Source organism: Dysidea avara, chromosome 6 (assembly GCF_963678975.1).
Source record: "Dysidea avara chromosome 6, odDysAvar1.4, whole genome shotgun sequence".
NCBI lineage: Eukaryota > Metazoa > Porifera > Demospongiae > Dictyoceratida > Dysideidae > Dysidea > Dysidea avara.
Window position 1 is genome coordinate 40,338,473 of NC_089277.1, and position 8,559 is coordinate 40,347,031.

The window sequence follows — 8,559 nt, forward strand, 5'->3', positions numbered from 1 at the left end:
TTTTCAGGATAGAGCCTGTCCTAATTATCTTAAGATTTCGCGAATTTTGATTTTGTTAAAATTTGTTTTGCGTATTACATCTTTCATAATGGGCATTACGTGTTGTCGTTACTTTACAGATGACAGCGTCACTTGACACGACTAACACTACATGCACATACGTAGCTATGTACCTGACACACCATACATCTTGACCTGAATGGTGAGGGAACTGTATATGATTTAGCTATGGGAGATACATACTGTACCATAATACAACATCAATCTGTTAGCCTGTTGTCCAGAATGCTACTAGAACATCTCCTGTCACACTTCAAGAGGTAATTATGGAACTCATACAATGTGACCAATGGATAACTAAGTCACACAAGCTTTATGGCAGTGTAACTATAATTATACGGTGTGAGGATAGTAACTACTGTATTATAAAGGTTTGGGGCTTTTTCTGGCCAAAAATGTCTCAGTCTCACAATACCTTTGTGACACCTTAGTTAGGTATAACCAAGCCCAAAAGTGCCTTCAGTACAACCTGAAATACTTTCAATACGTAGGTTGCTACAAAAATTTCGAAAAAAATTCAGTGGAATTTTCTATTGACTGACTGACTGACTGACTAACTGACTGACTGACTGATGACCACCTGACTGATACCTTCAGACAAGCATAACTCAACAACAGCTAAGGCTACGGGCTTGATTTTTTCACTGTTCGACGTCATTCAGCCTAACGCCTTTTGGCATACCGCAGTATGTCCAATGGACTTTCCAGTTTGCATGACTGATGACTTTCCTATACGGCACTTGTAACAGGAGTTTTCTGTTCTGACTGGATTGATTTCAGAGGTCCTTCCTAGTGTTCTTTGTTTGTGTTGCTAATGGCACCTAGTTGAGGTGCACGTTGAGATGAAAACAATAAGGTGCTTGATGTCATTCATACTTCTAATGCAGTATGCACGGGTTCATCAGTCATAATAATAATAAATTAAACAAACAAGTAGAAGGAAAATTAGGAACTTTAAGTTCTATTAGGGATCATAGCAATATAAAGATGCCCCTAATTCAGTCATTACATGTCCACTAGTATATCTTCAGGTGTAGGCGACCTCCTTTTGTTTCATTTTTAATTTCTATGATCCCTAATCAAATTTATAAGTTCTACTTGATAAATATATATTATGGTTTGTAGAGCTAGCTATAGTTCCTGGACCAATCGTAGAGAATTATTTCGGTGCAATAATCAGTATCAGACTACTAAATAGAGGGAGGTGTTTATATTTTCTTGTACAGTTGGAGGTTGGCCAGTGGTATAGCACTATTACTGCATGCCTGGACTAGGCTTGAGTCAATTATATTAGCAGGATAGCATAATATTATAGTGTGCTGTAGTGACTAAATTCTGAGACTGGGTGAGTGGAACAGAGTATAAAATATAGTTGAAAAATAAAAGTTGCATATAAATTTTGTCCTTTATCTAGTTGTGCCGGGCATAGTACCAATTGATGATGAAAGTTCTCACCAAATAAGGCATATACTCACCTAGAAAATAGCTGTGACGAGATTCATATGTACCTAGTTTTAAGGAAATGGCGAATTATTGGAGTGGACAAAATGAAAAAAGAACTACATAATATTATATACGTTCAGCTATAGTACGTATTACTATAGCCTGAAAATTTGTACAATAAATAGTAGCCGGATTGTAAAAGTGAAGAATTTAAAATGACTATATAACTAGATTGGTTTAGTGGACCAAGAGAAGATTTTTAGTTTGAATAGAACACTCTACAGTATTGATGGGTAGTGGAATAGCATAAAACCAGCAGTTAATTTTGATGACAATTTCAAAAGTATGACGAGTAGCTAAAATTACTCAATGGGCAGTTTGCGATAAACTAATGCTATATTATCCTTATATAGTCAATGTTAATTGCTACACATACCATACCCACATGGCCCCTAATAACATCATCATCATCATCATCATCATCATCGATATCATCATCATCATCATCATCATCATCATCATCATCATCATCATCATCACATAGTTGTTATTATTGTGTGGTTACTACAATACACAAAACATGTCAAGTATGTAAACTAATTGTAATAGTCATTCTTTACTTGAGCAGCTGTCAAGTGAACTAACATGTTAACATATATGACAATACCACTTGCAACAAGTTGCTGATGTCATTGAATGGTTCTTACTCACTACATACAGTACCAGTGCCAGGGGGTGGATTTTTTGATAGCTAAGTAGCTCACAGAAATCAGCATACAACTTTTCTAGCTAATATCTAACATATTTTGTTCTGGCACAGACGCACAGTGGCAGAGAATGTCAGAGATTAAACTTGTCCAACTCTAATACGTAGAACACACACAGAAATTTTCATTCAATGACTTACAAAGGTGCATGACCACTAGCTGCTGCTACTACAGTATTGACAAAAACCATTCTACTTCTTCTTGAAGTAGATCTAACCCTAGTTCCATTTTCATGATATGTTTTTACTTGTAATTGATAGCAGTGCAGCACGTGTTTTGACATTTTTATTGGGTCAGTAACCTCTTATACAGCTATATAGCATAAGCCAGAAATATAAATTTCCATATAAGGATCCCAATAATATGCCATTTATCCTATTTTTTCAATATTATTCTTGTAAAATCAACGTAGTGTGTCCTTTTCTCTTCCAAATTTTTCTACTTGTAGTTTCATGTTATCACTTTCAAGTGAGACATCAAAGTAAGACATCAAAGTAAGACATCAAAGTGAGACATCAAAGTAAGTCATCAAAGTGAGACATCAAAGTAAGACATTATAGTGATCACGTTGCAAAATCAATGGAAATGTTTCTAATGCTTATCACTGTTAGATAATCATGATTTTGCTCTCAATTAGCTAAAAACTAGTGTTGAAAATTTCATGATGATATGTAGCGTAATGTATGCAAGGCAATCTATTATTAGTAGACCAAAAAATGAACATTTCGTGCACTTTGTGATACAATTATGAAACTTTCCACACAAATTGTGCTCCTCGTCACATATGTTTTTTGATATAGAGCCATCTCGAATTTGACTTTTGGTGACCTTTAGAACCATTTTTTCATTGAAAATTAATCATTTTTATCTTTATCTTCCTGAGGCATTATTTTACGCTGTTAAAACATAGTATCAAATTAAAGGTGTTGATCTCTAAGAACTATATTGACTTTTGTTTGAAGAAGTTTGTATCTCATTCCACTACAAAGTTATGATCATTTTTGTAAATCATGAAATTTTTTGCCCTTGGGGTATAAATTACTAATGGGCAAGTAATTCCTGGAATTTCATGGTTAATATAAATGATCATAACTTTAGAATGCAATCACCTATTGACTTCAAATAAAAGCCAAGTAGTTCGTTTTAGCAGTACCTTTCATTTGAAACTGTACAAGATGATGCCTCAGGGAGATAAAGACAAAAACAATGAATTTTCAATACAAAAATGGCTGTAAAGGTCAAATATGCGATGGTTCTATATCCAAAAAATTATGTCACAAGGAGTACCACTTATATAAAAAGTTTCTTAATTGTATCAAAAATTGCACAACTATCACACTATGCCACTCTACTATATGTGACCGGATTTGCGAAAAGGTACCTTTTCCACACATTTTACATACCACCAAACAAAATAAAGTAATACTTGACTCCTCATACTGATCAACTTGCTGAAATTGCAGCCAGATACTGTAGCTACACTCATGAAAAAGTTCAGGCAATTATATGCCATGATCAAAAAGTGATGAAGATTCAAAGTTCAAAAAATGGGTCAAAATTTGTGTGTGAAAAAGGTACCTTTTCGCAAATCTAGTCACATATGTGGTGTGTAAAATGATTGTGTGTGTATACTTGAGACATTAAGGGTTAAGGCAAGATAAAATGTAAAGTGGCAGCGGTGACTCTGCAGTGTTTAAGTGTTCAGGTGTAGAAGTTTGTGGTTTGAGTATCGAGATAATTACAGCATATTTTAATATGTTTGGTGTTACTGCATGTTCTATTAGAGTATTTGAATATCGTGTTTGGTAATAGCTCTGTAGCTGAAACTTTGATGATTTCCAAACTTTTGCTACAATCTAGCTAGCTATGTACACTCAGTAGGCAGTGTACCCTGTAAGAATAACAGCTGTTACATGATTAATCATTCTTATCACTGTGGATCCATAACCAAACATTGGCATGCATGCAAATTTGCTTTTACAACACAATTTGTTCAAATTAATTGATTAGTATTGGTAGTTACATAAAGTGTGCAAAAAGACAATCAGGATACAACGACTAACAAAGAGAAATCAAACTTAGCATGGTTTTGTATAATATCTCAGAAGTGGCTGGAACACATTGCCAATGCAATAATGGTCTTACATATTTGGAAAAGGGAACAGTGATACATGCAGTGTCACACCAGTGTTGGGAGTAACGCGTTACATCGCGTTACGTAATATTATTACTTTTGTGGTAACTAAGTAATATAACGAAATACGCTATAAAAACGGGTAATATAACTCAAGTTACTTTACCTACAAAAGTAACGCGTTACCTAAGTAATATTGTTACTGTAACGAGTCTAATATTACATTAAATTACTACTACAAGTAACGAAGTTACTATCTCGTTCGTTATTCTCTGAGTAACGCCTAGCCACAACGAAGTAACGAAGCTTACTGAATGAAGCTTATTCACCAGCTTCTTACTTATAACCAATATTTGCACATTGTCCAACAACGCAATCATGTCACCTGATAAAGTGGTAGTTTCACACGTGACAGTTTAAGGCTGTGGACACACAGTAATATAATATGTAATATTATTATAGTTACTTTATTTTATGGGTAATATGTAACTGTAACTAAATAGTTCAGTTGCTAGTAATATGTAATATGTAACTAGTTACTTTTACAAAGTAACTTTCCCAACACTGGATACATGTGGGTACCTTTAACCACTAATGTAGCTACAATTATCAAGGAACTGTAGATTACAAGTATGACAGTAGAGTAACATACACCAAAGACAGTGGCGGATCTAGGATTTTTAAAGGGGGTTTCTGAAAGTTGGTATAGCTGAATAAGGCATCTGATGACATTTCCCCTGAACATTTTGAGATTTTAGAAGCTCTGAGATTGGATTTTAAGCTAAGAAATCCAATAAATCCAATGCTTTAAACTGCATAGCTATATAGGGCAAAGATGGTGACTATAAGCTGTAGCTTTGATTGCTCTATTAGAGTAGTTACTTGACTGCTCTATTAGAGTATCTCGATCGTTTCTAATGCAGTGGGAGATGAAAAGTGAAGTGTTGCTGAGGGTTTAATAGCTATAAATGGTGTCAGTTAAGTGTAGCTGCATGCATGCTATTGAAATACAGTGGTATATAGTTGTTTGATATGATAAATTGTCAGTACAGCAATGTTTATTTATTTAGATTTCCACTGAACTAAATTTAAAAGGGGGCTTCTGTCGAAACCCCAGAAACCTATCTGGATCCGCCACTGAAAGAGGGAAGTTGTGCACTTAAATGAACCACAAAATATAATGTAATTTGAGAAGGGAAAACAGATTAGATCTATTGTATCCATAATGGCTAGCTTACATTTTCAATTTTGAATTATGTAATGGTATCAAATGAAATCTAAAAAAAAATTACAATAGATATATATTACTCCATGCAATGGTCAAAGGAATGTATATATCAGAGCTCCAATTGACGCCATTTGATGGTATACAAAGTAAACATTGTTAAATTTTCCAGTAATAGTATAACTTGTTAAGAACTGCTTGGCAAGTTGCAGCAGTTTAAAAATATAATACAAAAATCACAAACTATCCCAACAGTGTAGGTAAGAATACAGGACCTTGATTTACTCTAATAGAACAGTCATTCATACATTCTAATAGAACAGTCAAGTAAAGTACATGTATACTCTGCTGTTGTCAAGGTAGTCTGTTATCATATAATCTACTAACCTCCAGCTAGAAGTGAGACTGTTATGTGGCCAAATACTGACTTTGGGCACAGGGAATATAATTATACTGTATGTTGTGTAATGGCCAAAGCGTAGTCTTAATAACAAAAACAGATAATCTCTGATTCATACTGGTATCTAACAGATGGATCAATTTACACCTCATAACTATCAGAGTTTTAATTTAAGTCATCAGTTTGCAACATTAAGTAGTGTGTTTGTCTCAGCATCTTACAAGCCCAAAGCAAAAATTATAATGATGCTACATGTAACTATAGCCTGCATAATAGGACAGGTACTACAAACCGTCCACAATGTTCACACCTATGTGTTATAAGCATACACATTACCACAGTAGTTTAGCTACTGCAATTCTGCAGGTTCAGGGATACCTGCGTGCTTCCCATGATTTTGGCAAGATGTCGGTATTAAAAAATTTTACCACCATGCATGCTGCAGGGCATGAATAGCACTGATATTTAATGCTTGGTTGTTATTATAAAGTGATCCCTGCATGTAGGGCAGGTACCAATGCTAGTTATTAATATTTTAAGTGTCTGGGGCAAATGCACCCATAATTATGGTTGATTTTCCAAAATTTGGTCACATTGATTGCAAAATGAATATACCGACTAATGTGTATGTTGAGATGTAATACCTTATTCCCTGGCTCTTCACATAACCAGCTGCAGTTTAACGGGTTATAATCCAGCTATTTAAACATGTTGTAAACAGTAGAGGTTATGTTCATTGAGTTTTGCATTATCTAACAAGAAATTTATGTTTGGGTTCTTATACAACTAGCTATAGCTAGCAATAGCATGTTAACTGTAGTATAATTCTGCTCCTCAGCACTAGCTAGCTATATACACTGTAAATATTCAGACTGTATAAGGTATAGTCATTAACCAGATGTCCCATGCTCTGTTTCAACCTCTAGCTGACTTGTCATTACGATCATTCTAACCAAATTAATTGTTTGTTTATCTATCCATGACACATATATATTCACTAGCAAACAGTATTTAATGTAACCATATGTTAACCACATGTACATAGCTGACCATTTCAACCTCGCCATAGTCAACTTGACAAAATTACAACAACACTAATTGAAAAGTTTAAGTGACACATTTTGACCAATTTAGTTGAAAAGCCTGTCCTGGTTACAACCACATTTGGATGGTCATTTTAACCCAAAACATCTGTAGCTGGTCTGCCATGGTGTTTTAGAACAGTCTCTGGTGGTTTGGGTTATTAGCTACTTATCATACCACATGCAGCAAGTGTGTATACACGTAGTATCTTCTATGTGAGATGTTGGTGTGCCACAAGGGGTCAATATGTGAGATATTGGTGTGCCACAGGGGGTCAATATGTGAGATGTTGATGTGCCACAGGGGGTCAATATTGGGTCCTTTGTTGTTTAGTATTTATATTACGATGCTGTGAAGATATGTTTACTGTATGCAGATGATATGCAACTGCACTGCAGTGATGTTGACTTGCCTTGTGTAGGACGTGATCTGCAGCAGGACCATAAGTGATGTTGACTTGCCTTGTGTAGGACGTGATCTGCAGCAGGATCATCGGTGATGTTGACTTGCCTTGTGTAGGACGTGATCTGCAGCAGGATCATCGGTGATGTTGACTTGCCTTGTGTAGGACGTGATCTGCAGCAGGATCATTGGTCTGTAAATGGCTCTGTGTCATCTTCAGCATAAAGAAATCTGCTAATTGGTCCTCGTCAAAAGCTGAGAAATAAGGACTTGCTGTGTTAATGTTGATGGTAAGCGATTAGATCTTGGTCTCCACATTGATGAACTAGCCTCTGTTGGCAGCAAAAATTTTCTTCAAAGGGGTTACTCTAGGATACATACATCGTCCTATATTGCTTACGTCCCTTACCTTCTTTCTAAATTATATTGTGTTTTTGTGTTACCCATACCAGACTATTGTGATGTAATACGGACATCATCTTCAGGGGCGGATCCAGGGGGGGGCTTTGGGGGCTGAAGCCCCCCCTTCATATTTAGGCTTTACTTGATCAATATGCTGAGTATTATCATGAAATTTTGTCTTAGCATAATTATATGATCACTAATAATACAAATACTCATAAAACCACCTTATAAACATTTTTCCAAGGTATTATCAGTGGATTTATGCTAAAGTTTATGCAACAAGGACCCGGGTCAGTATTGGAGGTGTACAAGATCGACATACTCTAATAGAGCAGTCAGCTAACTACTCTAATAGAACAATAACTGGAAACATGTAGTTGGTTCTGTAATGGAATTTTTCCAAATCTGCCTGCACCTATACATACAATGAAGTGCATTGGTCTGTTTAAAGGGCTTCATTCATCTACTTGTGTAGTTAATATGTATGGCAATACTTAATTCAGGTAACAATTTCCATTGAAAATGCTCTCAGATTCAATCTTGTATTGTTCAAATTTCAAAATTTTCCACTTTCGACATATTATTATTCTAACATGCACCTATTCAGTGTTGTGCAATTGTGAGAGGGGTGCATCATGTA